General features: G+C 40.2%; 1 protein-coding gene across 3 annotated transcripts in view; it reads left to right on the forward strand.

Annotated features, from left to right (window-relative positions):
• ELOVL7 (ELOVL fatty acid elongase 7) overlaps positions 1–25,885 on the forward strand; it is a 96,481-nt gene that overhangs the window by 35,932 nt on the left and 34,664 nt on the right. Inside the window, exon 2 of one of the 3 annotated variants that reach the window (XM_050794382.1) lies at positions 13,495–13,545. The exons of the other annotated variants lie outside the window; for them this stretch is intronic. The gene's annotated coding sequence lies outside the window, so the exon portion shown is untranslated. The remainder of the gene's footprint in view (positions 1–13,494; positions 13,546–25,885) is intronic. 3 annotated transcript variants of the gene reach the window in all.

Here is a 25,885-nt window from a genome sequence, read left to right on the forward strand (position 1 = left end):
TATACATCCGTGAAGACAAAGGTTGATGGCCTTTGTGTGAGTTATACGGGCCCCAGTTTTTCAGTTTCTAATCTTTTATTCTTGGTATGTCATTATTTATTTATTTTTATTTTTACCTTTTCCATTTCCCCTTTCAGGAATATGTCATTATTTATTACTCTAACAAAATGTAGTGGGAAAGAGGAAGGTGCCTGCTACTTATCAGAAAATAAGTCAGATGGACTACTTGAGAAAGACACTGAAGCCAATAAAGAGAAACACTTAGAATGCCCAGTATGCTAATGACTATACTGTCTTCTATACTATATATAGTACTATATATATATATATATAGTGTGTGCATATACACACACATGCGATATACTATTTTTTCCTTCTAGGTATGAGTGATCATAATTCAAATGAATAAAATGCAGCTAATTCACAAAGTTTTTTTTAATAAAAAAGTACAACTGACCTTAATGAAAATGCATTCCTCAAGTTTTTGAGAACCAATCTCAGTGAAGAAAATCTTTTGAGAATATCAAATACAGCCTCTCAGTAAAGGGCAGAAGCACAAATAGAATACAGTTAGATAACAGAAAGCTGAGAGGTTGACCTTGTCATGTGAGTTATTTACAGATAAATATACCTTATTTACTTATTCTTCTAAGTTAAAATTGAAACTGACAAAATTGGGCCTTCTTACTGCCCAGTAGAGCTATGAGAATTTCTTTACTGATTGATGAATACCATGGATATTTAGTCCTTGACTCACCTCCCCTGAGTCAGTACTGTACACAATACAAATTTGCTTAAGAAACCCTTCCACCCTACCCTAAAAGAACTTACAAAATTCTAGGTGAGGTGAAACATATCTGCAAATGAAATGCAAGATAATGACTCCCAAATATAGAGGTTTGTGCAGGAGTTAGAACCAAAATATTAATAAACTAGTGTGGTATGGATGTCCAATGAATCAGATCAGATGCCAGCCCTGAAAAACTGTCCTGCCTGTCCTAAAGCACAAGAGTGGAATATCGGTACTGGTTACATATAATGTGCTGTAGGATTGCATATTTGTATATTTTAGTAATTATTGATTCCACTGAATAATCACATATAGGTAATGGGCTAATCTATCTTCAGTTTTGAATAAAATAATGTTTCTAACATGAATTCTCTGTAGAAGCTTTTTTTTTTTTTCTTTTGAGATGAAGTCTCTCTCTGTCGCCCAGGCTGGAGTGCAGTGGCGCGATCTCGGCTCACTGCAAGCTCCGCCTCCCAGGTTCAAGCCATTCTCCTGTCTCAGCCTCCCGAGTAGCTGGGGCTACAGGCATCCGCCACCATGCCCGGCTAATTTTTCTTGTATTTTTTAGTAGAGATGGGGTTTCACCGTGTTAGCCAGGATGGTCTTGATCTCCTGACCTCGTGATCCACCCGCCTCAGCTTCTCAAAGTCCTGGGATTACAGGCTGAGCCACCGCGCCCGGCCTTTGTAGAAGCTTTTTAAACAGAAGTTTAGATAAGCAGTGGGCTTAGAAAAATCCACATGAAAAGCCTTTAATAAATGAATGAATTCACCATCTCCCTTTCCCTTCAGTATGTGATTCCAGTGTCCATGTCCTCACCCATGAATGGGAAATGAAGGTGTGTGTTAAGTATTAAAATATAACAGGAGGAGGATCCTAGGGGTACTGCCTTAAACTGGGCCAAACTGCTTCTTTTGTTCTTCTGCCCACAAATGTTCTCCTTCATACTATAAGAAATGCTCCATTTTCTTAAGTACCTAAAACATTCAAAGATTCATTTGTGTTAACAAGCATTGTCTTAAAAAACAAAACCAGAAAATCATAGTGCTGTGTTTCCCTAAGTGTGGTTGAAGGACCACCTAAATGAAATTGCCTGTGGGGGAGGCCCTGGAAATATCTTTCACCAAGTACCTCAGGAAAGCCTAATGTACATTCAAGCTTCAGAATTAATGATGAAATTACTTTCTTTCCATTATGTAGCCAACATGTGTTGCAGTTTAATAAACTGACTTTTTGTTTGTTTGTTTGAGGAGAGTTAGGCAGTTGTGTACTTGGGACATTTTTGGTGGATTTAAGGCCTTGATGGATTTAGGACAGAATGAGATCCCTGGGTGTAAGGGATCTTACACCCTTCTGTTCCTTCCTTCTGTTGCGCCAATCATCTCTCCATTTCTCAAAACTAGAACTCCAGCTAAAACGTACTCAGACGGTGGGCTAAGTCAGTGTCTGTGGCTTATCTAGAAAACTACCTATTATGCTTTTGTTTCAGTGAAATACTTACTGTGAATTTCCAGCTGACTGAAATGCAAATATGCTTTAGAACCCTAGCTGGTTTAGGTTGAGTGCAGATGCTAAAATAAGGACTTTATCTTGCGTGCCTGCTTTGCATTTGTGTCCAGTGGAACTTCACTTGAAGCTATGGTTTCTCTATTTTCCTACTTTTTTCTGATTTCCTGTGAAATCAAAGCTTTCGCCTTAGGCATATCCCTAAACACTCGTGCAATTTCAGCTTCTCCTCTTCCACCAACTTTTCTTGGCCTTACAAATGTATTCAAGATGTTTTCGTCCTTGAAATAAGTCTGTCCTCTCTACTACCTTCTTTCTTCCTCCTATAAATAAGTATCTTGAGTAACTGGATCATAGAAAGGGAGCGATCCCAGAAGTCGGTTGAGCTGAGTGTTGGATCCAACTCTTTCTTGAAAAATCCTTCAGAACTTCAGTCATCACAGCTAGACAAACTCTAGAAGTCCCTCCAGTCCAAACCTTCCTCTAGGATGAGTTTATATTTATCAAGACAAGCTACTTTCAATGCCTCCTCACTCCTTGGAGCCTAGGTTTGATTTCTGCCACCCAACTGTGTATTATACTGTAGAAGTTTATAAATTATTAGCTAGTTTCATAATTCAGTAGGTTTTTTCTTCATATTCACTCAACACTGAAGAACTAGTGTTCTTCTTTAGATTCTTTGACACTACCAATACCAGTTGTCATCCTTAACATTTTCTTTTTTTCATTTTTAAACATTTTAAAATAGAGTTGTCAGACATACACAGAAGTAGAGATTAACACCCATGTACTATCATCAATCATTCTCAAAAATTGTCAACATTTCACCAGTCTCTTAATACTATTTTTTAAAGAAAAAAATCATTTTGTTCTCATAACATTTCCATCACCCTCCAGAATTCTCTTGTGCTGTGCTTTGTAGTGAACCCCCCTCCATCCTCCAACCCCAGGCAACCTCTGACACGTTCTCTATCTTTATAGTTTAGCTTTCTCCAGAATTTCATAAATGAATTTTATAGTATGTATTCTTTGGAGTCTGGCTTATTTCACTTAACAGAAATACAGTTCAGATTCATCCATGTTGTATCAGTAGCCTTTTTCTTTTTATTGCTGCGTGGCAATTCATTGAATGGATATACCACTGTTTATCCGTTTATTAGTCAAAGAAAATTTCAGTTGTGTATTATTTTGGGTGACTATGAATAAAGTCACTGTAAACATTTATGTACAAGTTTTGGAATGAATATAAGTCTTTCTCTTGGGTTAATATTAAGGGTAAAATTGCTGGGTCATGTGCTAAGCGTATGGGATTTTAATAAGAATTGTGTTGATCAATTTAGGAGAATTGATAACAATATTAAGTTTTCCAAACCATGAACATGGTATCACTTACCATTTATTTAGGTTTTCTTTGATTTCTTTAATTTGATTTTTCTGCATAGATGCATAAGAATTTTTTCTTATTCTTTGAGTTCATCAATTTAATCAGGATTTGTCTTGCTATGCATCAGATTTTCTTACAATTTTGTTTTCTCAGTCTGTCTATAAAGTCAGTAGGAAATTATTTTTTGTTATGTATTTGAATATGTTACTTTTTCTTTTGTTGAATCCTGTACTTTAGAAAGACCAATTACCCTTGTTTAGGATCATCTTTGCCCTCCTTTTTTTTAAACATATATATTGCTTTAACCTTTATCATTTTCATTTGAACGCTTCAGTTTTTCTCCTATACCTAGAAATCACTGCTTGGCTCTGAATACTCTGTTTCTGGCTGTTTCTGATTTATTTTTTAGTGTGCTAATGATGCTTCGGTCCTCAATTTGTTTCATTGGTTCTACAGTCTCCCATTCCATTTTATTCTTTTATCATTTTATGAATACATGTCTTTAACTCAAAACACTTCTGGAGAATTTCCTTTTGTTCCTTTAGTTACCTTTTGTTGTTCTTGGTTCTTTTTTGTCTTCTGGGTCCTTTTTGCTTTGCTTTCTTTCCCCTTACAGTTTACTTATAAAGTTTTCCAGTGATTTTTTTTTTCATCAAATGACTATTAGGGCACCTCTAGTCAGACTTGCTCTGATACAATTTGGGTGCTTTGCTGTCTCTTTCCCTCAGTATTTTTGAGCCAGTTTGTTTTTTCTCACTGAGCAATAGTTTGAGGGCTGATAATTTCAGTTCATAGTCATTTTTTCCTATAGCCTGAGGACATGAAAAGTGAAGGAAAGAAGAATTCAGGAACCTGGGTTGTATTTTCACTTTTAAGTAGTTTTCAATATTCATACCAAGATTCATTCCACCTCATAGGTTGCATCCCATTCCCTTTAAGGCATTTTTATCTGTTCACTAGTATATGGAGTTTCCATAATCAGAATCAATCCTGTTGTTCCGTTCACCACCTGGAGAAAAAAAAAATTAGGATTGTTAGTCCATTTGCTTCTCCTCCGATGTGGGGTTGCTTGTGAGGATTCTCAGGCTCTTTTGCATCCCCAGCGCAGCTGGAGGAAGAGGCCATGTTGGGTTAGGAACCCTGCCATGTTGTAGACGCCACTGTGCTCCCAACCCTTTCCTGGGCCACAGCGTTTTGCAATTTAGAACATTTGTGTGTAGCCCTTCCTTATTTGGTTGCCTCTCTGAAATTTTGTGGGCAGTTTTTCTTTTGACCATTTATTTTTCTTTTTTCTGTATTTGCAGCTGCTACCAATACCAAAGTAGAAACTCCCTTCTGCAGCTCTCTGACTTGCTTCTTTATGTTTGTCCCTGGATTCTCTTTCTATTCCCCAACATGGGTGTTCCCTGAGGGGCTGCCTTTCTATGAACATAAAGATGGCAGTTCACAAGCCAAGCAGAGAGACCACAAACAGTTCCTTCAGCCCTCAGAAGGAACCGACCCTACCAACACTTTGGTTTTAGACTTCTAGCATCCAGAACTGTGAGAGAATAAATTTCTGTTCCTTTTTTTTCCATCATTTCTTCTTCTTCTTTTGCAGTATTTGAAGCTCCTACCAGGCAGCTTCCTTCTGCACCTTTCTGGCTGTTGCTTCTTTAAATTTGTCTCAGCTGCTCTTCCTGATTCCTAAACACTGGTGTCCCCTAAGTGTTACCCTTTGCCATGTCTCCTCCTATATTATTTCTCACAGAGATTTAGTCTGCTCCCACGACAATGATTGCTTCTCTTTATAGGTAACCCTGGCCTTAATCCTGGGCTCCAATTTTGGATTTTTCTTCAAGTTGAGTGAACATCTTCACTTTGGTGTATTAGTTTGCTACAACTGCTGTAATAAAGTGACATAAACTAGTTAGTTTAAGCAACAGATGTTTATTACTTCATAGTTCTGAAGATGAGAAATCTGAAATCCAAGTGTTGGTAGGGTTGGTTCTCTCTGAGGGCTGTGAGGAAAGGATCTGTACAGGCCTCTCCCCTTGGCTTATAGGTGGGTGTTCTTCCTGTGTGCATGTCTATGTCTGAATTTCCCCTTTTTATAAAGACCCCAGTCATAGTGGATTAGGGACCACGTAATGACCTCATTATAATTTGATGACTTCTGGAAAGACTCTTTCTCCAGATAAGGTCATATCCTGGAGGTTAGGACTTTAACATGGAAATGTTGGGAAGACACAATTCAATCCATAACACTTGGATATTTCCTCATACCACACATATTTCTTGCTACATGCCAGGCGTTGGTCTAGGCCCTGGGAACACGGAGGTGATGAGGCTCAGTCTCTTTCCTCTTCATGAGTAGAAAACATAAGAATAGATTTGCAATACTGTATACAGGAAGTGCTCTCATAGATGAGAGATTCTTTTGAGGATACCTTAGTGGCACACCTGGCCCTGACTGGCTGAATCAAGAATGACATCTCGGAGGAAGTGATGCTTATGCTGGATCCTTCCCAGTAGGATGCAATACGGGCTTATGCTGGATCCTTCCCAATAGGATGCAATACTGTGTAATTGCTCTCCCTGCTTTTAAACCACACCCTTAGTTACCCAGCCCTGGATTCCACCACCCAGTCGATCTTTCCAAAGCACCACTTTGATTAAGACATTTCTCAGTTGAGAAACCTGTAATGACTCCTCATGGTCAACAGAACTAACTCTAAAGAAATTATTTAGCCTCACTGGCCTTTGGTTCCTCCAGAATCAGGTGCCACTGCTGTAATCTACCTTTCCTGTCTTGATCTTCCTTTTGTTTCCATCGTTAGCCCTGTATGTTGCCAAGTGTAGCAACAAACATTTTGGAAACACATCTGCAACTTTTCATAATCTTATGAAGCCAGGATTTTTGTTTTGTTTCCTGCTGTATCATTGTCACCTAAAAAAGTGTTTGGCCTATAACATATACTTCAGAATATTGGTTGAATAAGCAAATGAATTTTCTCTACTTGCAATGCAGGCCTCTCCTTTCTCTCAGCTGTGCACATTTTTGCCCTATTGAAATTTTATTCTCAAGGCTCAGCTCATGTGTCCTTTCCTCCATTATGCCTTTCTTCTAGGTCACGTGTGGACACAGATGTGACTCTTCATTCCTAAAGACTTTTGCAGTCCGTGTGAACTGTTTGCATGCCCCTGCATTCTGCTTTGCGTTGTAGAAACCTGAGTAGGTACCTTTTCCCTGCCAGATTCAGTTGTTTGAATTTAGGAATCATATTTTAAAAATAATATTGTGTCTTGCTTAGCACTTCTTGCACAATAATAGATGCTCAAAAGTTACTTTATGTTTGAAGAGAAAATGAATGAGAGGAGTATTTTGTATTTGTTTCAAAAAAAGTGGGGAAGAAGGCCTAAGAAATGGAGCATTTGGTCTGTCCCTCTTGCCTTCCCTTATTTTTCTGAGTTTACAACATTTTTAAATTCATTCAGCAGATATTTATTAAGCACCTGTTCTATTCAAGACTAGGACTATTCAAGTCCTAGCACTTAAATTACAAACAAGAATTAAACTGCCTTTGGGGTACTTATCACTTCTTCTGATAGACGTCCCAGTTGGTCCCAGTGGTCACTATCATCTATACAGTTTTTAGGATGCTTTTCTTTACTCACATTTATTCATCCCAGAGTCTAGACTCTTTGCACATGTTAAGGCTGCCTGAGAGTAGGGCCCTTGTCTTTATCCTCCCATTCCGCACTGCCTAGCACTGAGCTTATACTTGATGGTGACTTCAGTGGGTCCTTTATTTCCCCTAAAGATTCTCTGACTCTTTTCTAAGTTTGCCCTGTCTCTCCAATTATAGAATGCTGAGTTAGAACCAGAGACTCCGGAAGGATACTGATTGCTCTGCTTAGATTGAGAGGCCGTCTATTATCAATAAGAGTAAAAATAAGCGCAATAAGTAGCACAATGTTTAGCACTCGTGATAAGGTTTTTACATGAATTGTATTTGCTAGTGGTTCCTGTTGCTGTATCACTGGCTTCTAGGACTCCTTCATTTCTTACAAGTTATCATGTAAACTAGTTGAGGTTGGTGAGTAAACATCTAGTTTGTTTGCCTCTGCTCAAACTCAAGAGTCATGATTATACTGAAGAGCTTGTGCCAAACAGAAATGCAATCTGAATTACTTTGGTGGGTCATGCACATATAAATGCCTCCTTTCTAGAGGCATTTAATTCTTAATAAATCCCTTTATGAAGGGAAAATGAGGAAGTGAAAATTGAGATGAAATAACGGAGTAGTAGGGAGTGGAAAGGATGGTAAAAATACTTGTTTGAGGTTCTGTTTGACATGGAAATGACTACTTTTAAACCTGATTGAAAGACAGGCCTGAGTTAATTCATATAGAAAATGTGGTAATATGTTATATTATTGGGGGATGGGAAACATCTATTTTTTTTAAATACGTTGTATACCTGTCAGAACAACATGAGTTCATGGAAGTGATAAAACAACAATTACAAGTAGTAGCCCAACCCTAAGCTCTCTGTGTTTATAGGCTTATAGTGTGTTATCTGTATCAAAGAGACAATGGCACAAGATACTTCTAAATAGCAGATATAAAATTCACTAACAAGTCTTATATGGTGTTGCAAAGTATGTTTATCAGGCATACTTAACATATTCACTTATTGATCATGCTTTGTTTAAATGAAAATCAAGATTCGTTTAGCCTAAGCACCTATCAGAGGAAAGGTAGAGATCACTTGGATAGGCTTAGGCTGTAAGCTTCAGTTTATATTTGAAAAGACACTGCAGGGTAATCTCTGTGTCACGGCTACAGGCAGCATTGTCTCTCAGCCTTCCTTCTTCCATGTGAGCTAACCACTCTTCTTCCTTATTCTGGGATTCTCCTTTCTCCCTGAGGTCATGTGCTTCCGCCTGTGACTTGTGGGGTGGGATGGGACGGTAAAATATAATGTAGATTAACAAAGAAATCACTGCAGTCCCAGTGTTTTGTTTTGTTTTTGTTTTTGTTTTTGTTTTTGTTTTCAGTGCTTGGTTTAAATGTTGGCATGTGATGCAATTCTGGGAAGGGACACTTAAGGGCCCCTGGAGGAGCATTGAGAAGGATTTTGAAGCTCCTAAAAAGAGACACAGAGAAAATTCTCTTTCACTGCTCTAAATAAAGGTGTATGAGAATGTGCTATTTGGAATGGTTGCTACTATCTTTTTCCGTAAAAACGACAAAAGAGAATTTTGCCAACTCAGTAGAACTCGCCTATCTTTGGACTTCTTATACTATGAGAAAACATATCCTCTTACTGGTTAAGCCATTTTGAGTTTTCTGTTACTTGCAGATGAAAGCATCTTCCCTGATTCGGTAACATGGCCATTTGAAAAATAGAAAGTTAGGTGACTAGTATCTTTAACGTTTCTCCATCAGTTTTGTTTGCCTAAATTACAAGGCTTGTGGTCTAATTTTCTGTAATTTACTAAGATACAAGATATAGTAGGTAGTGATTTTCTCTTTCACAGATACTTAAGAACTTTAAGCAGTCGTCCCTGATATTAAATGTTAGTTTACATCCTGGATATATGTGCTGATTCAAACATCTGTCCCCATATTTCACATCTCTCATGAGTTCTTTTGAAACCCCAGATTAATCTTTTCCAGCATTGATTGCACCTCCTATTCCTGCCCTTCTTGACCCAGAAGCCTTATCATTCCTGAGTGACCTTTTTTTTTTTTTTTTTCCCAAGCCAAACTGTATCCAGCTTTATTAAAGGTACTTTCCATAAACAATCATGGTATTTCAGGCAGGACATGGGCAGACAGTTGTTAACAGTATACAACAACTTTCAAACTCCCTTCTTCAATGGACTACCAAAAATCAGAAAGCCACTATAAAACCCAATGAAGTCTTCATCTGATGGTCTGAACAGGGAAAGTTTAGAGTGAGGGTTGACATTTCACATTTAGCATGTTGTTTAACAACTTTTCACAAGCCGACCCTGACTTACTTTCAGGAAGTGAAATGAAAATGGCAGAATTTATCTGAAGATCCACAATCTAGAAATGAAACTACTGCTGTTTTGACAGGTGCCATCTCAGTGGCATCACTGGAAAGTCCAGATTGCCTGACACACTGGTAACCAATGACTGGGGGTCAGGTCCCAAGAGATGTCTGGGCTAAAGGGAGTTAAGTCTGTGCTGAAAGGTAGAAATGGAGAAGAGGACATAAAAACAAACTTCTTTTTCCATACCACAAGGCTTTTGTGCCAAGGTGGCCATGTGTGTCAAAGTCAGGGAATCCCTCCTCCAGGGAACCAAGAGGAAGTCTCTCAAAACTGGAAGGGAATGGTGTTTTCCCCACATCAATCCAGCTTTGAGACATTCTGTTAGTGACATATGCCCCTTCCCCCCAAAAAAACAACGAAGTGTTCTGTGTGCTAACAACATAGCTTTAAAAAAAAAAAGTAAAACAAAATTCTGCATTTTTATAAAACCTGATAAAAAATAGTATTTCAAACTGTACAGTCACCAGAAGTACACAGTTATCAAAAATGCACACACTTCACTTGGCATCTCCAGCACCTTCAGCTTTCTGTGCCTGGTCTGTTTTGGCATCTCCATTTTCTGCAGGGTTATTCCCCTCCTTGCCGGCATCAGCTTTTCCCTTTTTCCCTTTGGGTACCTTCTCTCCCTTCTTTGCAGGGGCCTTTTTAGGCCTGGGCTCTGACTTTGGAGGAGCAGGTTTAGCAGACAACCTCGCGGATCTTCTCTGTGGTTCGTCCTTCACCTTGGCTTTATCTCCTTTAGTATCCCCTTCAGCCTTTCTCTTGGGCGTGGTGGCGACGGCGGCGGCGGGAGGTAGGAGCTGGACGCCAGATGCAGCGCGCGCGGGCTTTGGTTGGTCCGGGGGTCGTTCTCGCTTCTTCTTCACACTGCTCCGACCTTCTTTAACTGAATCCTTTGTCACGTATTTTATGCCTGTTGCTCATGTTGTCATGGGTGTCGTCATGTCTGAGAATGATTTATGAAGCTTTAAGAAAAGATTCTCAAAGCTGGCCCATCAGAATTTTCCCAAACATTAACTGAATCCAGATCTCTCTCTGGGTGATTCTGGTTTTCAACCATGTTTAAAAACCACTGACATAAGGGATATAAAAGAAAAATTGTACTGACCCAATCCCATACCTAAAGTAAATGGTTTTAAATCTCACTTGACAAACTCACAAGTCTGTATTAGAGTCCTCCAGAGGGACAGAACCAATAGGATATATGTATATATATAAAAGAGAGTTTATTAGGGAGAATTAGCTCACAGGGCAAAGTCTTACAATAGGCCATCTGCAAGCTGGAGAGAGAGAAGCTAGTAGTGTGACTCGTTTCAAGTTCAAAAGCCTCAAAACCAGGAAAGCCGACAGTGCAGCCCTCAGTCTGAGGTGAAAGACCTGAGAGCCCCTGGGAGGCCGCTGGTACAAGTTCCCAGAGTCCAAAGGCCAAAGAGCCTGGAATCTGACATTCAACGGCAGGAGGAGATGGAGCAAGCGTCCTGCAAGGGAAAAAGAGTGAACAGACTCAGCAAGCTGCTTATCCTTCCTTCTGCCTGCTTTGTTCTAGTTTCTTCATTATTTTTTTTCTTTTTTTTTGAGACAGGATCTTGCTCTGTCACCCAGGCTAGAGTGCAGTGGCACGATCATGAGTCACTGCAGCCTTGACCTCCCATGCTCAAGCCATCCTCCTGCCTTAGCCTCCTGTGTAGCTGAAACCACAGGTGTGCGCCACCATGCCTGGCTAATTTTTTAATTCTTTTTGTAGAGATGGGGGCTTACTTTGTTGCCCATGCTGGTCTTCAACTCCTAGGCTCAAGTGATCCCCTTGCCTTGGCCTCCCAAGTGCTGGGATTATGGATGTGAGCCACCACACCCAGTACTCTTTAGGGTTTTCTAGTTGTAAGACCCTATTGTCTACAAGGAGACACATTAACTTCTTCCTTTCTGATTTGGATGCCTTTTTATTTCTTTTTTGCATAATTGCTGTGGCTAGATCCTCCAATACAGTCTGCCTTTCGTATCTGTGGGGGATTGGTTACAGGACCCCATACCAAAATCTGAGATTGCTGTAGTCCAGGCCAGGCACAGTGGCTCATGCCTATAATCTGAGCACTTCGGGAGGTCAAGGTGGGAGGATCACCTGAGCCCAGGAGTTTGAGACCAGCCCGGGCAACACAGTAAGACACCCATCTCTACAAAAAATAAAAAATTAGCCAGGCATTTTGGCATATGCCTGTAGTCCCAGCTACTCGGGAGGCTATAGTGGGAGAATTGCCTTAGCCCAGGAGATGAAGGCTGCAGTGAGTTGTGATCATGCCACTGCATTCTAGCCTTGGTGACAAAACATGACCCTGTCTCCAAATAAATAAGTAAAACATTTTTTAAAAGTAGAATGCTTAATGGTATAGTACAGTTGACCTTCCATAACTGAGGATTCCACATCCACGAACAGTGGATTGAAAATATGTATAATTGACCCTCTGATTCCATGGATGCAGAACCCATGAATATGGAGGGAAGACTACTGTGTTGAATAGAAGTGAGGGCGCAACAAAGAGGTCATTCAAACACACAGTGAGGTGGTTGCCACCCACAAGCCAAGAGAAGAGACCTCAGAGTGGGACCTTATCTTGCTGGCACCTTGATCATGAACTTCCAGCCTCTAGAACTGTGAGAAATAAATTTCTATTTTTTAAAACAAAAAACAAAAAAAGTGGTGAGAGTGGGCGTCCTTGTCTTGATCTTAGAGGAAAAGCTTTCAACTCTTTACTGCTGAGTATTATGTTAGCTTTTTATATATGGCCTTTATTGTTTTGAGGTTTCTTCTAAACCAAATTCATTGAGTTTTTATTATAAAAGGATGCTGAATTTTGTCAAATGCTCTTTATGCATCCATTGGAATGATTATGTGGTCTTTGTCTTCCATGTTATTAATGTGGTGTATCACATTTATTGATCTGCATGTGTTGAACCATCCTTGTATCCTAGGGATAAATCCCACTTGATCATAGTGAATGATCTTTTTATGTGCTATTGAATTTCATTTGCTGGTATTTTCTTCAGGATTTTTGCCTGTGTGTTCATCAAGGGTATTGGCCTGAAGTTTTCTTTTCTTGTAGTGTCCTTGTCTGGCTTTGGTATCTGGGTAATGCTGACCTTTTGAAATGAGTTCTGAAGTATTCCCTTCTCTTCAGTATTCCCTCCTCTTCAGTTTTTTTTGGAAGAGTTTGAGAAGAATCACTATTAGTTATTCTTTAAATGTTTGGTAGAATTTAACAGTGAAGTTATCAGGTCCTGGACTTTTATTTTATGGGAGGTTTTTGATTACTGACTTGATCTCCTTACCCACTATTGGTCTGTTTAGATTTTCTCCCGCTTCATGATTCAATCCTGGAAGGTTATATGTTTCCAGGAGTGTATCCATTTATTCTGGGATATGTTGGTGTATCATTTTTCGTAGCAGTTCTTATTATCCTTTGCATTTCTGTGGTATCAGTTACAATGTCTCTTTTTTCATTTCCAATTTTATTTGTTAATACTCTTTTTTTCCTTTGTCCAGCTAAAGGTTTGTCAATTTTGTTGAGCTTTTTAGATAACCAGCTGTTAGTTTTGTTATCTTTTTATTGTTTTTCTAGTCTTTATTTCATTTAGTTCGACTCTAATCTATATTGTTTTCTTGCTTCTGCTGACTTTGTTTTTCTTTTTCTAGTTACTTGAAGTGTAATGTTAATTATTTATTTGAAGTTTTTTTTTCTTTTCTATTATAGGCATTTAAACTTCCCTCTTAGAACTGCTTTTGTGGCATCCCATAAGTTTTGGTAAGTTGTGTTTTCATTTTCGTTTGTCTCAATATTTTAAAATTTTCATTTTGATTTCTTTTTTGACCATGAGTTGTTCAGGTGCATGTTGCTTACTTTCCATGTATTTGTGAATTTTCCACTTTTCCTCCTGTTACTGATTTGTAGTTTCACACCATTGTGATAAGAAAAGATGCTTGATATGATTTCAGTCTTCTTAAATTTGGTAACATTGGTTTTGTGGCTCAGTATATCATCTGTCATGGAGAAAGTTCTATGTACACTTAAGGAGAATGTGTATTTTGCTGCTGTTGGATAGAATGTTCAGCACATGTCTGTTAGGTTCATTTAGTCTAATGCGTACTTCAAGTTCAGTGTTTCCTTATTTATCTTATGTCTTCATGATTTATGCAATGTTGAAAGTAGGACATTATTTTTTTTTATTTATTTATTTTTATTTATTTATTTATTTATTTTGAGACGGAGTCTGGCTCTGTCGCCCAGGCTGGAGTGCAGTGGCCGGATCTCAGCTCACTGCAAGCTCCGCCTCCCGGGTTCACGCCATTCTCCTGGCTCAGCCTCCCGAGTAGCTGGGACTACAGGCACCCGCCACCTCGCCCGGCTAGTTTTTTTGTAGGAGACGGGGTTTCACGGTGTTAGCCAGGCTGGTCTCGATCTCCTGACCTCGTGATCCGCCCGTCTCGGCCTCCCAAAGTGCTGGGATTACAGGCTTGAGCCACCGCGCCCGGCCATATTTTTTATTTTTTTTTAGTAGAGACGGGGTTTCACCGTGTTAGCCAGGATGGTCTCGATCTCCTGACCTCGTGATCCGCCCGTCTCGGCCTCCCAAAGACGTGGCGGGCGCCTGTAGTCCCAGCTACTCAGGAGGCTGAGGCAGGAGAATGGCGTAAACCCGGGAGGCGCAGCTTGCAGTGAGCTGAGATCCAGCCACTGCACCCCAGCCTGGGCAGAAGAGCGAGACTCCGTCTCAAAAAAAAAAAAAAAAAAAAAAAAAAAAAAAAAGAAAGTAGGACATTAAAGTCCCCTACTATTGTTGTATTGTAGTCTTTCCCTCCTTTCAGATCTATTAATCTTTGCATTATTTTTGGTGCTACTATGTTGGATACATATATATTTATAATTGTTATATTCTCTTGATGAATTGACCCCTTTATCACCATATAATGATCTTACCTTTTGTGACAGTTTTTGACTTAAAGTCTATTTGGTCTGATATAAGAAAATAATTATTTTTTTACAGCTTTATTTTTATTTCAAACTTTTATTCCTTGGGGTGGTAGAAAACTATTTTAGTCAGCTTTAATCTCTAAGCACCTCCCCTCCGACCTCAGCAAGTTAAAAAAGCTTATGTAGTATCAAGGTAATTGGGAGGAGGAACCCTTTAATCCTCCATGTTCTCTGTCTACAATGCCATCCTTTGAGATATTCAGGGTCCCATCAGGTCTTTGGCCACTTATACTTGCAGATCCGAAGAGATATACGTTGTTTCTACTTTTATGACTCCTTCATTTTCTATGGCTCCTATGCAATACTTCCATAAACCTAGAAAATCTGAAAGTTTTCTCAGTTAATTTAGAAACTTTTTTTGCCAAGGTTGAGGACACACACCTGTGACACAGCCTCAGGAGGTCCTGACAACATGTACCCATGGTGGTCAGGGCACAGCTTAGTTTTATACATTTTAGGGAGACATGAGACATCAATCAGTGTATGCAAGAAGTACATTGGTTCGATGTGGAAAGGCGGGACAACTCAAAGCAAAGGCAGGAAGACTCGAAGCAGGGAGGGGGCTTGCAGGTCACAGATAGGTGAGAGACAAAGGATTGCTTGCATTCTTTTGCATTTCTGATTAACCTTTACAAAAGAGGTGATCAGGAACGCATTTATCTCAGAGAGCAGAGGATAACTTTGAAAAGAATTGGGGGCAGATTTGCCCTAAGCAGTTCACAGCTGCTTTTTCCCTTTAGTGATTATGGGGGCCCAAGATATTTTCCTTTCACACTTCCATGCCTATTGGGGGTGCTCAGAAGTCTTTATACTGCTCTTGCACCAGACTGGAGCAAAAGAAACTTTCAGTGGCTACCTAAAGTCCAACTGGCCACCTGTCCCAGCTCTGCCTAGGCAATAGTGCCTGAGTTCTTCTGTTCTTGCCTCCCGTTTTCCTACCTGGCACTTCCTCAGGGCTTATTACCTTTCTGTCCGGGATCTGTACTAATTCCTTTCCTCGGACTCTCCTTCCCTCAAGCCTGAAGGATGCTTTTCTGTGCCAGGACGCATGGGCACCTCTTGTCTCTACCCTGTATTCTGTATGGCTAGGTGCCTAAGCTTTTGTAACCCAAAAGCTACGATAAAACTTTCTTTGCTTTCTGCTGTTCTCTTTTATTTCCAAGGCAGTGTTAACAACCTATTCAATGGAGAGAAATGGCAAAAAGAGAATGGAGGGTGATAAAATACCAGGGAGAAATGTGGGTTAATAAACATGAACCTTCAAAACAAAACACAAAATCCTGTGTAGTAGGTGGAATGGACATGTATTTTTGCTTCTGTAATGTGTGTGTGTGTGGTATGTATATATTGTTGCATACAGACATGCATGTATGTTATAATTAACACATTTGAAAATTTGTCATTTGAAATAATTTTTCACTGAGACTGTTCCACATTCTAGGTTTGCTTCCTTTTAATTGGAGTTATAATAAGTGATAATTCCAGCAGATAAACTGTTCTGCTGGAATATATACATCTAATGAGTGTTTCCTCAAAAATATTCACCTCAGCCTACTATATATCTTTTCCACTAATATTGCCATAGCCCCAAACATTTCCCAAGTTTTTTTGGAATTGTTCTTGTTTTATAAACCATGAGCTGAAAATGTCCGTAGTAAATTACTTTTTCATTAAACCCAGCTTTATTCCCCACCCTTTCCCACCTCAAAATATAGCTCCACTTGATCCATTTGCCTCTAAACCAACCTTAACTTTTGATTAGTTATGAACTTGTTGTATAGAAGCAGTAGGCCAAAATTTGTCCTCCTTTAAAACCATTTAAATGAAATTCCAAAAAATTCTGGAGTTGATTTTTAAAGAAAAGCTCAAAAATTGTTTTAATGACTGTATCACTGACACAAATGTATAATTGCCAAAGTGATTACTCAGAAGCAAGCTTTTATTTGAATGAATACATGTTGGTAGCTTCCTTTAGAACAATAGTTCTCAACTTGGGAGGATTTTGCCCCACAGGGAACGTTTGTCAATTTCTGGAAATGTTTTTGATCGTCTCAACTGGGTAGGACTTGTTCCTGGCACTTGTGGATAGAAGCCAGGACTACAATAATCAGGACACTTCCCCACAACTAAGAATTGTCTGCCCCCAAATATCAATACTGTCGAGGTTGAGAAATCCTGCTTTAAACAAATAATTACTTTATAGTCATCCCTCATGTTTTAATATACTTCAGAACTTCTGGTCACTTTCCTCCAGCCTCATGACCTCTTTGAGATTTTGTGTCTGCTAAAGTATAAAGGGTGGGGACGAGACTGGGGAACCAGTTCCAGTAAGAAAACAGATGAGGAAAGGAATACTAGGATATGTGTAGAGTAATATCTAGGTGGAAGTTTCCCTAGCAACCTTTGAATGCTTACTAAGAAGTTTATGTCTTATCTCAGGGATTTTTCCTGCCTAACATGGTAGGAGTAGAGACTTGGGGCCTCTGATTTTCTAGGGTCATAACCCAGAGAGAGACTGTCTGTGCAATACTGTTACCGCACATGGGTCTTTGTTCTTAGAGCTCCCAAGGTGGTGGCAAGCGCTCCCGAGATGGCAGCAAGCCTTTTGTTCTCTAACTTGGGGTTCTTGGCCTCAGGGATTCCAGGAAATGGCACCTTGGGCCATGCGGTGAGTGTTATAGCTCTTTTAGAAGCCATGAGTCATGGAAGAGAACCGTGGAACCTAGGGACTAATGTTCAGCTTGGTTAGGATGAACCTGGGCACTTAGCCGTGCAGGAACAATGGTGAGCCTTTAGCCCCATGGGAAGTGGCAATGGGTGCCTCACTGGATCAGAAAAACAGTGACACCCTGCGGGATCCGGAGGGGTGGAAGACAGCAGCCGGTCCGCGACGTCAGCGTTCAGCAGTGGTGGATGGCGAGCGAAAGCTCAGCTCAAGCTGGAACAAACACAGACCAGAAGAGAGTGCAGTTGCAAGATTATTAATAGAGTGAAAACAGAGCTCCATACAATGGGAGGGGACCCAAAGGGGTTGCCGCTCCCAGCTCCAGTGCCTGGGTTTATATCCCGATCATTGTCCCTCCTCCTGTGCTCTCAGGCGATATATGATTTGACTGTTTCTTTACCTCCTGCTTTTAGCCTAATTTGTATTTTAGTGAGCCCTCTTTACTACCTGATTGGTCGGGTGTGAGCTGAGTTACAAGCTCCATGTTTAAAGGTGGGTGTGGTCACCTTCCCCAGCTAGGCTTAGGAATTCTTAGTTGGCCCAGGAAATCCAGCTAGTCCTGTCTCTCAATACCTTCCTCTCGGAGAGGCTTTCACCACCTTGTGGGCTGTGATCCCACTGCCCCATTCTGACTCACATCTGGACTTCCCTGTCCCTATCTAATCAGTCACAGTTAGCTGCCTTTGCCTTTTTATTCTCCACACTGCTCTTGCTCAACAGTTTCTGCATTTGAAGGCATGTTCTGATCCATTCTTTATTAAGCGTTTGTTATTTCTGCGGAATAGCTTGATTTGCCGTGTACCCTTCTCCTCCCTTACTGTGTGCAAGGGTAAAGTTTCAAATACCCCATCCCCCATATGAGGCCAGACATAGCTTTCCATAGGAAGGTTAGCTGTTTGGTTTTTACCCTGTAGTCCGTAATTCCACCACAGAGTTCCATCCCTATGTTGGTACCTTCCTGCAATTCATTTCAGTGTGTGGTCCCTTGAGCAGCATCTGTGGCTAGCCAGTTTTATTCTTCCAGGTTTGTCCCTGATATCTGATTCCCAAAGCAGAGATCAGTGGGGAGGCCAGATCCTCCCAAACTTCAAAAGAGAAAGAGAAAACCATATGGCTCTGTTCCTGGATTAAAACATGCCCTAGAAAGCCATGTGCTGGTTCTACCACTCCTTTCACTCAGGTACAGTGTCTCCAATGTCTGTTGCAGAATTAGAATAAATCTGTACATTTGAAAGTTCACCTGGAAATGGTTGGCCATGATTTCTGGGCTCTTGTCTGGTACTTCCCACTGCAAGCACCTCTGAGGTCCCATCCTCATCTGAGTGAATTCCAGCAAGATGCTCTCCCAGAGTTCTGCCTTCTGATCACTGTTGAAATAGACCTGAGCAAAAAGGACAAAGTGACGAGGTGCCCAAGCACACTGTGTATGTTCTGGTGTTAGGTCTACATCATGCTAACGTAGGCAGCTTGTGGCTCTGAGTAGTCTCCAGGTAGGTTATCCTATGGGAAGGGATTTCTGCTCTACGAAGAAGGCATATTTCTCACGTTTGAACCTGACATCTTTAATTTGGGTCTAAAGAGGCAAATTAAGTCACTTCTTTACCAAATGACTGAGTTGTCATGTGATACTATCAAAATCAAGGAGCAGTATTCATGGGGCAGTTGCAGGCGAGGGGAATGAAACACCGGCACCAGGACTCAAGAGTAAGCTCCCGTTTACTCTACTCCTGCCACACATTTTTCAGGCCTTTGGAAGCAGGCTGAGCTCTGACTGTGAGCCTTAGCTATTTCTCTGAAGTACCTCTCTTGTTTCTTCCACCCTTAATGGAGGGGTGGTGATTTTTCTACTGCCTTGTAATCTAACGTAGCCCCAAATTCTGGGCCACTGCTTGCTTGTGATTACCTTCCTCTCAACCTCTCAATGTCTTCATTGCTGAGCTCTGATCTCTAACAACTGCTAAAAATATAGTCAGATAGTATTATGGTACAATACCTTTTTTTTAAGTCTACTTTCTTTTTCACCATCATGGGCCCCAGGACTTGGATATTGTATGCAGCTAGCACCTCTTTATTGTAGTCTTACAAGTAGATCATTTCAGACAAGTCCTCCAAGAGTCCTCCCAGAAAAAGGACAAGGATCTCTTGCTTCTGTCCTCTGCTGCTCACTTTGTAAAAGGTCCACATCCCCTTAGCAGCAGGATAAGATATTACCCTGGTTTAGAGTTTTAAGTCTCTGCTTCATTTCTTGGGTATCAGAAGTCTGTCAGATTAAAGCTCTTGAACTTTAATGTTTCCAGGGCTCTGTGGATGCTACCCCCAAACCCAAATCTAGTTTTCCTCTACTTGATTTTACCGTAAGCAGCAACATGTCATCCTGGTATTTGGTGCCTGCTAGCTTAGGGCAGTGTTGAGCTAGCACTTTGAAGATGCTGGAGTTCAGTCTCGTGAGTCCATTTTTCTCCCCATGGCTTCCAGGTCTGAGCAAAAAAAATCGTAGCGGTATTATCCTATTCATGAATTACCACTCTTCCTTTGAGAAATTGCAATCTAATGATCATGTTACCCAAGTATGAGATGAGTTTCTGAACCTCTGTGGCATAACACCAACCTCTTTAACTACTGCATTGAGAGGTACAGTGGGTGCTTGTCCAAGAACAACCTGAACATGAAAGCTCCCTGTGACCCATCATGAAGGGCCTCCCACTCCTCAAACCCTTGATAGTATCTCTTCAGTCTTCTCATAATAGCTCAAGCAATCAACCAACTCCCTGCTCCAGCTCTCTGTTCCATGAAAAGTTTGTATGGGCCATGTTTAGGCTATGGGGCACCTCCACTAAACTTAGGCCAGCGATGGTCAGATCTGGGATGAGGCAGGGATGCATCAAAAGGATAGGTTTGTAGATCATTTTTAGGATCTTCCTTCTTGTGCTTAATAGTCTGGTGAGCTTCATTCATACAAGAGCCTTGATTTTTAAGCCACTGCCAGGTCTGAGCTTCTTTGCCATCAAATATTCTAAATTGTCTTTTCAGGTCCTAGTTCTGCTAACTAAAGGATATCTCTATTACCTATACACCTATACCACATGGAGCAAATTGCTCCCCTTGTTTTCTTTTTAGAGATGGGGTCTTGCTGTGTTGCCCCGGCTCAAGCAATCCTCCCACCTCGGCCTCTCGTACAGCTGGAACTACAGGCACATGCCACCATGCCAGGCTTGCCTCCTATCTTTATGTGCCCATTGTCTAGCTATCAAGTGCCCATGATGAGTCATGGTAAAAGAAGGCAAAGATATGTCTGGGTCTAGTCTAGGGATATCACTATACTTGCAGTATAATTCAGTTGTTAACAGTTTTCTAGATCAGTCAGTCCCTACAATGCAACACTGGCATCCAGTCCATCACTCTCAGCTCATAACGAAATACTCAGTAGTTTGTGTTCACTTCCAGTAAGGTAAGGGGATCAGGTTTTTCTGTCGTGCCCCATCCCTGTGCAATTGTGGATGTTCCTTCTTTTCTGGTGGGCCCACAAATGTTAAAGACTATGGACAGGAAAACAGGTTATCTACAAGCAGTAGATTAGTGAGAGAGGAGTCCGACAGGAAAACAGGTTATCTACAAGCAGTAGATTAGTGAGAGAGGAGTCCGACAGGAAAACAGGTTATCTACAAGCAGTAGATTAGTGAGAGAGGAGTCCACACTCCAAAAAGCTATGGTTACTGGATCTTTTTCATACCTCTGTAGTCCTTCATCTCCTGCTGGCTTTGATAACATCTACTCCTGCCTCATCCAGTTTGGGTTCTTCTTCTCTCTGCCTTTCTTCCTTCCTTCGTCTCAGTCTTGTGTAGTTTTGGCGTTGGATAAACCAGCTTTCTTGGCTGCCTGTGAATATTTCTGACCTGCATTAGAGTGTGGTTTCTTTGAGTCTTTGTGCTTTGGTGAGGACTGGGGAGGGGAAAATGGCCTATGTGGAGCTAGTGAAAGAAGAAGAGGAAAAAAATCACACAGAAACAGAATAATACTTTGAAATGTAACCCTGCCACATGGCTTGTAAAACTAGAATATTTCACTCTGATTCTAAATAACTTAATGAACATTATTTCATTACTTTAATTTTGAGAATAATGGGTCAAGGGCTGGTATATCTGTGGTTAAGATGAGGGGAAATGTAGCTTTTTGTGTGGTCTAAAACACTCAGACTAAGACAACTGGAAGACCCAAAGGGAAGAATCATGCAATCTGTTATATGCTAGCTCTTAAAAGAAAAGTAGTAGAGTTTTTTCTAGATTTGTTCCATAAACTGCCATTTAACTGTACCAGCTAATGAGATGGCCAGATATTTTCCAATTAAATTGGCACAACTTAAAATATATATATTTTAGATTTAGGGGGTACATGTGCAGGTTTCTTACAAGGGTATATAGTGTGTGATGCTGCGATTTGGGCTTCTATTACCCTTGTCACCCATATAGTACCCATAGGAAGTTTTACAGACTGCGTCCTCCTCTCTCCTTTCCTCTTCCTCCCCCACCTTTTTGAAGTCTCCAGTGTCTAATCTTTATGTCTGTATATACCCATAAATTGGCACAACTTCTCTCTCTAAATGATAAATGACTGATTTTGGCTGGGTGCGGTTGCTCACACCTGTAATCCCAGCACTTTGGGAGGTTGAGGCAGGTGGACTGCTTGAGCCCAGGGAGTTTGAGACCAGCCTAAGCAACGTAGTGAAACCCATCTCTACAAAAAATAAAACAATTAACCAGGTATGGTGGCACTCTTTGGTAGTCACAGCTACTTGGGAGACTGAGACAGGAGGATCTCTTGAGCCTGAGTGGTTGAGGCTGCAGTGAGCCAAGCTCTCTCAAGTGCACGACAACCTGGGTGACAGAGCCAGACCCTGTCTCAGAAAAAAAAGAAAAAAGAAAAAAAAAGAAACCCTAAAACTAAAACAAAAGGATGAGTTTGATTGAATGTTCATTCTTAAAAATCAGATTCTGTGCTTACAAACTTTACAAATATATATTATTTAATGTGGTCCTCAAAACAACTCTGTGAGTTAGTTTCTTTTATCTTGGTGAGTAATGAATGGAATTCCCATTTTACAGGTTAAGAAATTGAGCTGTAATTTTGCTGGAGTCACACAGCTATTAAATGGTGGGGCTGAAAAACCAAGGTCGTTGTGAGCCCAGAGCCCCTGCTCACAGCCCCACATTACACCTTTGCTATAGAGATGAGAGATGATTTTTTAGGAAACTAAGAGTCCAGGCTGACTCTGGCAAGACCCTGGCATCACCACACCAGTCTTGAGTCTGAACTCAGCTGAGATGACTGGGTGTATCAATACAGAGGCCATGCCGACATGACTTCCTGGACTTGGAGAAATCCTCTGGAGAGGATGGACTCTTAAAGAATTTAGAGGAAATTTCTATTTTGGGTGTATCTACGTATGTGTATTTATTTATGGGCTTTTAAATAGGAATGTTCCAGTAAAGGTACAACTGATTTTATTCTTTATTTTTAGATAGGTAAAATATCCATATGAGCCACAAAACAACAATATAAAATCTTTCTTCTATTCCTTCAGCCCAGTTTATACCCCATTCCCTTTTTCATGTCTACCTCTTAAGAATTCCTTTTATACAACTTTGAGTAAATGTAAAATTATATTCATATGCCTTTTCTCCTTTTATATACAAGGTCATCATTTTTAAATTTTGTACTTTCTTTGCTTTTTTCTTTTCTTTCTTTCTTCTTTTTTTTTTTTTTTTTTTTTTTTTTTTTTTTTTTTTGAGGTAGTGTCTTGCTCTTGTCGCCCAAGCTAGGGTACAGTGGTGCAATCTTGGCTCATTGCAACCTCTGCCTCCCAGGTTCAAGTGATTCCCCTGCCTCAGCCTCCCGAATAGCTGGAATTACAGGTGCCTGCTACCATGCCCAGCTAATTTCTGTATTTTTATAGAGACAGGATTTCACCGTGTTGGCCAGGCTAGTCTCGAACTCCTGACCTCAGATGATCTGTCCACCTTAGCCTCCCAAAGCGCTGGGATTACAGATGTGAGCCACCGTGCCCAGCTCTTTGCTTTTTCAGATAGTGATTTATCTTGGAAATATTTCCATATCAGCACTTGGAGAGATTCTTCATTCTTATTTACAATGTCATAATATTTCATGGTGTTAAATCTATTATCATTTATTAACCAGCTCTCTATTAGCAGATATTTGGGTTGTTTCCAGTCTTTTGCTCTTACTGATGCAATGAATAAACTTGCATATATGCCACTCTAAATATGTGTATGTATTTCTACAGGATAAGTTTCTAGAAGTAGAAATGCTGTGTTAAAAGTATGCATTTATAATTTTGACTGATAATGGCAAATTATCCGCAATAAGAGTTATACTAATTTGTACTTCCACTAGTAATGCATGAAGTGAGAGAATTTCCCACACTCCTGCCAACACAGCTAATGGTTGTTTGGATTTTGGCCCATTTGATTAAAAATGTTTGGATTTTGGCCTATTCAATAGATAAGAAATATTGCAGATTATTTAAATATGATTAGTTAAGCAGCTTTTCGTATTTTTAAGTGCCACTTGTATTTCCTTTTCTATGAACTTTGCCCATTTCCTCTTAAGGTCTTTTATCAATTTCTAGAAACTCATCATATATTAGGGAAAGTTGTCCTTGTCTATGATATGAATTGAGCATATTTTTTACTGTTTGCCATTTATTTATGATTAAACTTGTTAGCCTTCCCTTATGTCTTCTGAATTTTAGATCTTAGTAAGGCCTTTCCCACTACAAGGTTATACAAGTCTTCTACTGTGTCATCTAGTGATTTCATAGTTCTGTTTTTCTTACTTAAATATTTGCTTTACTTGGAGTTTATCTTGGTTTATATTATTATTATTATTATTATATTATTATTATTATTATTATTTCGAGACAGAGTCTTGCTCTGTCGCCCAGGCTGGAGTGCAATGGCGCGATCTGGGCTCACTGCAAGCTCCGCCTCCCGGGTTCACGCCATTCTCCTGCCTCAGCCTCCCGAGTAGCTGGGACTACAGGCGCCTGCCACCACGCCCGGCTAATTTTTTGTATTTTTAGTAGAGACAGGGTTTCACTGTGTTAGCCAGGATGGTCTCGATCTCCTGACCTTGTGATCCGTCCGCCTCGGCTTCCCAAAGTGCTGGGATTACAGGCTTGAGCCAACACGCCCGGCCTTGGTTTATATTATAACACTTGGATTGAACCTTTTTTTCTCAGATGGCTGTCCAGGTGTACCACACCATTTAGTGAATAATACCTGGTAATTCAATCCCCAGATACCACCTTTATCATATTCCATATGCCATATATAATTTTATCTATACTTATGTAAATAGAATGGCTTTACTTTAGAATCCTAGGGGAAAGTCTGAATTGTCTTGTGGGAACACTAGAGGATTTTTTTTTTTTTAAGACCGAGTCTCACTCTGTCGCCCAGGCTGGACCAGGCTGGAGTGCAGTGGCACAATCTTCTCACTGCAGCCTCTGCCTCCTGGGTTCAAGCAATTCTTCTGCCTCAGCCTCCTGAGTAGCTGAGATTACAGGCGCCCATCACCATGCCTGGCTAGTTTTTATATTTTTAGTAGAGACGGGGTTTCACCATGTTGGTCAGGCTGGTCTCCAACTCCTGACCTCAGGTGATCTGCCTGCCTCAGTCTCCCAAAGTGCTGAGATTACAGGTGTGAGCCACCACGCCCAGCCAATTTTTTAAAATGGTGGTAAAATATTATTTTTATGTTTTATATATATTTTAATTTAAATGGTTACTACTTTAACCATTTTTAAGTGGGAAGTTCTGTGGCATTAAATATATTTACATTTGTTGTGCAACCATCACCACCATCATCTCTAGGACTTTTTCATGTTCCCATCACATGGCTTTGAATCAAATATACCAGTAATTTTATGACATACCATTCATTTGTAAGGTAAGCCCTGATTTTAGAGATATTAAAATATGGTAAAATATACATCTTAGGTATATTTTAGTTACTAAAATATTTAGTTACTGAAGTATAGTTCTCAGTTTTCAAGTGTATTTAGTTTATTTCTGAACATTCTAATCTATTACATTCATTTTTCTCTCCATGTGCGAGTGCCACACTGTCTTAATTATTGCAGATTTACAATATCTTTTAATACATAATGAGGCTAGTTTCTCCTCACTGGTCTTCTTTTTCAGATTTCTTTCTCCAGTTATTCTTGTGTATCTGTCTAGATAAACTAAGCAGCCTTTCCTTGGCTCTTATAGACCTTCCTTTCCCTCTTTCTGTCTCTATTCTACTTAAATTATAAAAATTTTCATGTAGATGACCTTATGAGGCCTGCAGATGAGCTCTAAGTCTAGGATC

The sequence above is a fragment of the Macaca thibetana genome, chromosome 6, assembly GCF_024542745.1.
Source record: "Macaca thibetana thibetana isolate TM-01 chromosome 6, ASM2454274v1, whole genome shotgun sequence".
NCBI classification, from domain to species: Eukaryota; Metazoa; Chordata; class Mammalia; order Primates; family Cercopithecidae; genus Macaca; species Macaca thibetana.